An 8,651-nucleotide genomic window follows, 5' to 3' on the forward strand; every position below is an offset into this window, starting at 1 on the left:
AAAGTACAAATTGCTAATGCTGACTTGCTCTTATCTATGTGTCCAGAAGCCGGTTGTGCTACCATGAAAGAGCTTATCAAACGGCTGAGTAAATGTCATGCAGATTATAACAATCTTGTATGCATTGCTCGGATTTGCCACAGAGCAGTCTTGAACAGTAGTTACAGACTAAACCACATCCTGGGTTTATATACACACATGTGCAGCAATGTATGTATTTTATTAAAAAAAGAAAAGGAGTAACTTGTAGTTAGCATATGTTAGGTTTATACACACCTCACTGCCACTTGGCAGTAGCAGAAATGGACTTCAACCCGACTCACTGCAGCTCTCCTCATTCATTAGCATCACAGCAGCGCTATCACTGCCCTCAGACATGTAGTGTGTAGTGGGGAGTCCTTTCATCCCAGACTGCCAGCAGTTTTTTGCACATCCCAGGACCCAGAAGGTGAAGAATTGGCCCAAGAAGTCCCGTAAACCCATTTCTTTCATGCTGTGTGCCGGTTAGGGCCTGGCTGGATCCATGAATTGTTCCAGATCCCCACAGTTATTAGTGAAAGCAGCCATCACAAAACCCCATGATGATATTTTACATTGTTGTTATGAAGCAGCAATTCTAGAATTACAGCAGTTCTTGTCCTATTGTCATTACATATTTTTGTTTCAAAGAAAAGTCACCATGACCGTCCCAGGGAATGTGCCAAGCTGGAACTGGGGAAACACAGAAACAAGGCTTGAGGTTTCTGCTTAGTAATTTGAACAGGTATTTAGCCTTAATAGAATTTGCAGTATCAGAACTGCAATGATCAGAATGTTGGAAATAACATTTCCTACTTTAACAGCACCTGATTCAAAATAAAGATAACACCATGGAGAGTGAAAAGGAATTTAATCTGGGCAAAGGGGAGGAGGGGGCTGGGCTGACAGAAAGAGAAGACCTGCTGATTCATTCATCAATCCACAAAGGTGAGGTAAATTGCACACGCATGAGGGGAATGGTTGAAAGTAACACTCCCCGAGTCCAGAAAATATTTGAGCCTATCCTTTTGTGATAGTTCCCAAGCTGACACTTAGTTTCACAAATAAGCTTAAGAACCCGATTAACTCATCCCTTCTTAATTTACTCTTTCTTAACGGCTTAACCTATGATACTTGAGAAAAACAGATGTGAAAGATGTGAAGTCAGGGAAGGAGAGGGGGGAAGGAAAAGGTAAAAGGAATAGCATGAGAAAGCAAAAAGAAAACAATGATATTCCAGGTGGACTTGTGAGTATTGCAGTAGCTGAGGGAGGAGGTGCCAGCAAGACAGAGGGCAGCGTGGAAAGAGAACTGAGACTCAAGTGCCTTGGAGAAATGAAAGTGAAACTCAGGGTGTGAATGGAAGAAGGATACTGTGGGGACATGGATGCACACTGACCAGGCCACACAACAGGAGAGGCTCCTGTAAGATGTGATTTGCTCCGGGCAGCTACCCTTGAAGATTTTTTATCTGATTTTCTTAAATAAAAAAAAAAACAAAACCACAGCTTGCACAGACCCTTAATGACTGCTGGGCCACAGTCATGCTGACATAAAAATGAGCACGGCACAGCCTTGCAGGGAAAAACATGTCTGTAATCTCTAAGCTAAAAGCCAGATGAACTCTGACACAACATGGAGCAGCAGAGGAGCAGGCAGGACAGTGCTACCCGTGCAGCAGCCCTGTACCCCCACTGTGGGAAGTGGTGTTTGTTTGAGAGCAGCAGGGCGCTGGGCTTGCACCACAGGTCAATGGCCAGAACTGTGCCATGAGGAGCAAGATGCCGTGTCCGAGTCAACACTGCTGCAGCCAGTCTGCAGTAACGGCACCTGAAGCTTTTCTGACACTCCCCAGGCTGCAGCATAGCCCCTGTTCAGATTATCAAAGCCCCAACGCCTCCTGAGTGCACAGAGGCTTCATCAGTGACGTAGAAACCCTGACCTCACTGGCAGATCATTCTGTGAACCTGGTTGCCGCAGGCTCCTGGCTCTGCTTTTACTCCTGGGTGTGACCAGCACAATGTGGGTGAATGAGCTGTGCAGAACACCAAGGGACGCACCTGTTACCTGTCCTTGTGTGTCATCACACTGTGCACAGGCAGCCACAGTGTATCTTCTGTGTGAAATGGCTGCCCTCGCTGAGTTCTTACAAAGACCCCATCAGGATTTTGTTCAGTAGGCCTAAAACTTCTCCACCAGTGCTTTTAGAAGGGAGAAAACCAGTAAGAAGAATAAAAAGCACCACACTGTGACACTGGACTGAATGCTGAAGTTAAGGAGGAACTAACAAAGTAACCTTTGATATTCTCCACATTTCTTTTGGGTTTTAAATTATTCTTTAGGTTTTGGTTTGGTTTGGCATTTTTTCAGTATTGACTTCTGACCAAGGCCATCAAAGATTTTCCAATAATTACAGCAACATATAAAAGCAGTTTCACAGTCTCAGTTTGTTCTTTAACCACTACTATGGATCTGCTAAAACCGGTTTGTATGGATGTGAATGAGGTTAATCTGTACCCCGTTTGAAAATCAGACAGGGAGGCTGTAGGAGATACATACATACATTTTTTTATATATATATTTAATCTAGAGTAGCGTATATGTATATTTTTCATATATATCCAGATTTACATATTTTTCATGTTGATACTGTTCCCCAGCTACTGTCTCTGCTGTTAGCGTTTTTGCTTTTACAGAAGGCTGTCACAAATGCTTATTGAGGATCTTTGCATGGATCCCCATCCTACAGGGTAGAAGATGCATAAATAGGGAAATAAAAGTCTTCCTTGCCTCAGTTCTTCCTTTCTTCCCTCTCCTCCCCTTTCCCAGAGTGTAGCAAGAGCAATTGCCTCTTTAAACTGAGTTTGCTACTGTGTTTAATTCACTCTCAGTAGCAGGGGCTATTGTCAGCCCTCTCGGCCAAACTCCCAAGGTGTAAGGAAATCATTTCAGGCAATGTCACACAAATGTCACACGGAAACCAACCTGGAAGAAAATACAAGTTCCCTGATAAAGCCTCGGGGCAATTTTGCTGACTCATGCTTTGTCATTTGTCTCATGATAGATGGCATTTTTTTGTGAGTATCTTACCTTTTGTGAAACAGGAAGTAGCTACCTTTTAGCCTTGAGATCTGGAAGAAATGGTCTTGAGAAATGGCAACTAGAAATCAAACCTGACAAATCAGTAGGTTGTTATTACTTATTTTGTTATTCTTACTACTTTGATGGGTTTTGAATATTTGAGCTGGTTTATTCTTTTGGCCTCCTCTTCAGCAGGAGTTGAACAAGCTTATATTTGAAAACTAAAGACATGTTTAAGAAATGATATTTTGTCAATAAGCATTTGTGCAATGAAGACAGGCATTTTTAGGAGCTTGTGTTCAATATGACTAGTAAAATGCAGCAGATGACCCGTAGTCCTAATTATGTTAACAACCTATGCAGGAATAAACACACAATTTTAAGCCCAGTTTAAATAGTTTAAACATAGTTTAGGATTTAAAGTTACTGAAAAATAAGTTCAGTGTAGGCATAGGGTGTGTTCCCAGGATCAACTTCATTATGAAAGACTGTTTCTAAAGTCAAAGTTGGTTATTCATTTGCAAAGGTCACCTGTCCCAGGCCTCTTTGGCAAGCCTGCCAATAAAGGTACAGTTATGAAACACGGTTGCAAATTGCAGCTCGCTGTTCCAGGGAGGCTGAACTGAGGCCACCATCCTGCTTTTACGTAACTATCAAAGGTGAGTGCTTACTATTTTCAGCTGGACACAGCCCAGAAATACATGAAAGATGGAAACATTGCCGAGGTGCCAGGATAGTGGGGCCTATTTCAAGTTCTGTGCAGATGGAGCAAGTTCTGTCTGCACGGCATTTTAGCCTGTGGTACTCATGGTGGTCTGTATCAGTTTGCTTTTATCCACGTAAAATAATAAATAAAAGTTATGAAGAGAATTTAAGGAGAGTTAAGGATGCAGTGGCACTGGAATATTCTTATCCTTTGGATCTTCTGTCCAGCAGTTTCCTTGTGCTGATGGAAATCCGCAGGGGGTTTTACCATCACAGAGCACAGACTGCGCTGATTTGAATGACTCTGAGTTCAAGCTGGTGTAAGTCACACAGAAATGAAATTTGCACAGACAGCTACTACTTGACATAGATAACAATTCAGTTTCAGGGAAGACAGCAATGGGATTTTCAGCACCATTCAGTTTCAGGCTTTCTAATACTCTGGCAAGGGCAGTGGTGATATGCCCATGACTCCAGGGAGTTAGAGGTAAGCCATCACTGTGTGCTTTAGCAGTGAGCAGCACATGAACTCCTGCATGTGGGCCCTCTGTACACACAGCTCAGCTATCACCAGGGCTTTCCTGTCACGGGAAGCCCTACTTAAATCAGACCATTAGACAGAAGACCATATAAGCACATGCCCAAAGCAGTCTCTGTTCTAGTTAGCAGTGAAGTGCGTCCTCAGGTGTAAGGCAGTGAAATTTGAACACCTACACAAAGAAGAAAAGACTTGGGCCACCTTAAACATCTGATGAAAGTTAATTGAAATCTGTTCTGAAATGAGGGCTCGCAGGAGGAATGTGGGTGTGGCTCAGGCACGAAAAGCCTAAGCACCAGGCCTGCCTGATATTAGTCATGTACACGAGAATTATGTATGCATTGAGCACTGGGGAATCAAACTCTCCTGAGAGCTTTATTGGCTGGATTCTTTCATCGTCTCTACACTTGGGCCAGGAGGAGGAGAAGAGCAACCTGCCGGTCAAACCGTCAGGAGCCATCGTGTGCCCTGGATGCTTTTCAGAGCAAAACTCTCTCCAGCATGGTCTCAAGGTCTCAAAGGTACTGGGGAAGAAGCACTGCTTCCTGACCTTTAAAATGTGCAGTCACAGCCACAAAGACCAAGGGATGCCAGCCTGAGCTGCAGAAGAGTCATGAGTCACTTGTGAGATTTGTGCTGCAGAAGGAACACGTTATCCCTTCGCTCTGCTGGTAGTGCCAGTCTCTTTCTGTCTTAAATGATCCATCTGCTGCTGCCCAAATTAGACACACAGCTCTCGCCGTCACTGTGTAAAGCAGTCACAGACAGTGCTGAAAGCATTCGCCATAGCCCGAGCCTGGCTTAGCATCTCACCTACAGCCAGGAAACCCCTTGTGGCAAGCGTGACTTGTGTCCCATTGAAGCCCTCAACTGCCAGAATCAGTTCATCAAGGCCAGGACCTGTGGGGCTCTGCCAGCAAGCCCAGCTGAAGGACAAAAGGAGAGATCTTCCTCTGGGGTCGGAGTTGCTGTCATGAGCCTGTGGACAAGAGGGGGTCTGGTGGAAAAAAGAACACCTCAGCTGCTCTGCTCAGTGCTACCGGAGGTGTGAGGTGGTCGGTTACTACTGCTCATTTGTCTTCTGGTACACACTGTTTGGCTCAGGGCACTCGACATCGCTGTTCAAACAATACTTGTCCTTCAGCTCACTTCGATATGCTGTTGCTGTTTGTTTGCATCCACTGCTTGCACTGAGCTGAAGGCAATGCAGAATGCTTACCAGAGCAGGTGTTACACACTGCCGTTCACCTGTTTTGAAGTAGGTTGTGAAAATATGTAAATCCAAAGAAGCAACCTCCACTTTCCTCATGCTCCACAACATGCACATTGATATTGTGGTGCCCGTAGTTCAAATCGTCTGTCCTTGCTCTTCGGGGGATGTGCAGTATTCGGTTCAGGTGGGAATCCCTGCTTGTAAAGCAGAAGCTCTCCATTTGGCAACCTCTCAGGAATAAAACAAGGAATCGGAAATCTCTTGATAGGTGTTTCATGCTGGAGATGTTTTTTGTTTTGCACTTCTGAAGAATGAGTAGGTTGCCTTGAAATAATGGCATGTGTGGAAGCTCTGTAAGTCTGATGTGTATTTATTAGGACTTTATGGCATATAAGCAGGATAGCTTACAATCTGGGGTATATGAGGAAAAACATTACAAAATCCATTCTGGAAAACAGAAGCAATTCAGTGAACCAGCTGAGTGGTTACATCCCTCAGAAAACAACCCAGGCATCAAATTTGGCGTTTAGTGTCAAAAATCTCAAATCCTGAGCAAACCTGAAGGAGGGGACTGTTGTACAGAAAATACCTAGAGCGTCTCTGAGCACTGAGCACCAGCATGGATCCTTGGAACATCTAGTGCAGCCCATGGGAGGGCAGCAGTGCCCTCAGCCCAGCCGGTCTCCAGCCTCAGCCCCTGGGGCATCGCAGACTCACAGGGAAAGGCCCTCCCCTGGCTGTGTTTGGTTATACTGGAGGTAGTGCCCAGTTTCAGGAGCAGCCACGTCTCTTTTTCATAAGGAGGAAGAGTGATTTCTAAGTAGAAGATACATGGCATCTTCTGTACGTCAGTGTGTGCCCACCTCATTCCCACTCCAGCAAGGGCACTCCAGTGTATGCTTAGCTTGAACTTGCATGTAAAAGTGATGGTGCTTGTGCTTTGTTTCATAGAGAGATGTTTCATGTGGTTGAAGACCAAAACCTTACTCTTATTATTTATTTTTTTTCCTCAGTTGTAGGTTGTCCTTAATAATTGAAGGCAAGTGAAGGGTGACAAATTACCCCATTTCACCCTGCCCCCATTTCATCCCTACCACAAGGGATGTTTTCAACAGGATGCAATTAACATCCACAATCATCTACTAACTCTTGAAATAATAGTTTAGTCATGCCTAGCTTTCTCTAGCATGTACTAGGAGAGCAATCAGTATTTGAAAGAGGAATACCCTTTCTTTCCCAGCAATCTGGAAAGTATTACATGCTCTGAAGAACTAAAAAGCCTGGCTGATAAATCATTTGTAAAAGGATGGGTTTTAATTAATAAATTTTAAGACTTTTCTGTCAAAAACCCTGTTAGCATCCTCAATCAAGCAATGCAAGATTTATTGACTTTCTCTGCATTTATCCAATTTCTCTCCTCTCCTCTCCCCTCTTCTCCTGTCCACCATTTCATTCACAACAGCTCTTCTTCCTTAAATACTTGCCATTGGCTATCAATGAGCTTTGGATACCTTTTGATGCTCTTTGAAAGCCATTCCCTTAACAATTCTGTTCTTAGCTCAAATTATATTTTCTTGCTGTGACCTGTGCCAGATCTCTTAATGCCTCCAGCTCCACCATCCCTTCTGCTCTTGCAACGTTAGCCAAACAAGGTTGCTCAGTGTCTTCCCCACAGAGGTCCCAGTATTGCCTGCTGCAAGGGAAGGTGTTATCTGTAGAAGTCAGGCTGCTTCAAGGCCAACATGGATGGGGCCTGAGGTACTTCTAAGATGGGTGGAGAAGATGCTTCCAGAGTTAGTCAGACTACTGTGTTTGCCTCAGGTCTCCATTCAAGAACTTCCTTTTCATCTATGGTACACTTGAATCATCCATTTTAACTCTATGATTTTAGCGATAAACTCATCAGTCCATGACAGAGCCTTCCTCTGTATTTGTGCAGCGGCCAAGGCATTGATCAAAGCCTCTGGAAAGTAATAAGATACATAATAAAATAGCAATTAAGAAATCCTGTCTTGGTCAGGAACACATGTTGCTTTCTGTATCCTTAATATGCTTGGCGTAGTTTGAGACACTAAAAGAAGAGCGAACCATAATTATTTGAGTTTGCCTGAAGATGATAAAAAAGACCTGATGATAGAAGTCTTAAATTGGAAAACGTTGTGAGCACGCAGTCCACAGTGCAGCGTTCTTATCTATCTCGACAACCAGCTTTATCACCTCCTAGAGAAAAGGTGGCAAAATCAGTTAAACCAAATGAATTACTGCTGCAGCCTTTGTGGGATCCCTAAAAAGGCACGCCGGCTCCTTGGGAAAGGATGTTCTATTCCTGCATTTTGAATCATTTCAAGAGTTTAACTTTTTATTTTTAATTTAATTACTAATCAGTGTCAGAAGCCAGCTGCAACATAATTTTGCTCAATTCTTTCTTTCTCTTTCCCATTTTAAAGGCTCTCTGGGGATTGCCCTTCCTCAGTCCTGAACACTCTGTTTAAATACATTTCAAAACTCTCTGTGAAATGTGGATGTCCAGATTGGATATGTAGCTTAAACCCAGCATCTGCTGAATTCCAAAGGGTTCCCAGCTCCCTCAGTTCCTCTGAACACCACATTCTGACTAATTTAAAAATTCTGTTGTCCTAGGAGCTATGGTTTTTAAGCACTGAGAGGGCACAGTAATGAATCCAAGAAGAAAGCCAAAGGAATGTGACAGAGACGTGGATTTCAAACTGTGAGTGCCAAAAAAACCCGAACACTTCTTTTCCTTTTAAATAAACTTGCAACCATAAGAGAAAAGAGAAAATAATCACTGAAACTGACTTGAGACATGCAGCTTGACAAGAGGCTTCCTCTCGCTAGATCTCTGGAAATGCTTGGACTTTTTCTGCCATCTGCAAAGTGCTTTCAAACATTGTTTACTTAATCTTCACTCTCTCCTGCGGGACCAGTGGGAAATTACTGCCCTCTTTTTCAAGGTATAGAAATTGAAACAAACATGGTTAAGCCTCAACATTTAGGAATTTATTCCCAGTGGATGTAATCTTTTTGGCAATTCCATCTTCAGGAGTGACAGCTGGAGGGAGTGATTGGAGAGGCCAA

This window comes from Neopsephotus bourkii, unplaced genomic scaffold, assembly GCF_033783945.1.
Source record: "Neopsephotus bourkii isolate Nb327-2 ecotype Australia unplaced genomic scaffold, CSIRO-AGI_Nbou_v1 NB_272, whole genome shotgun sequence".
Classification (NCBI taxonomy): Eukaryota; Metazoa; Chordata; class Aves; order Psittaciformes; family Psittacidae; genus Neopsephotus; species Neopsephotus bourkii.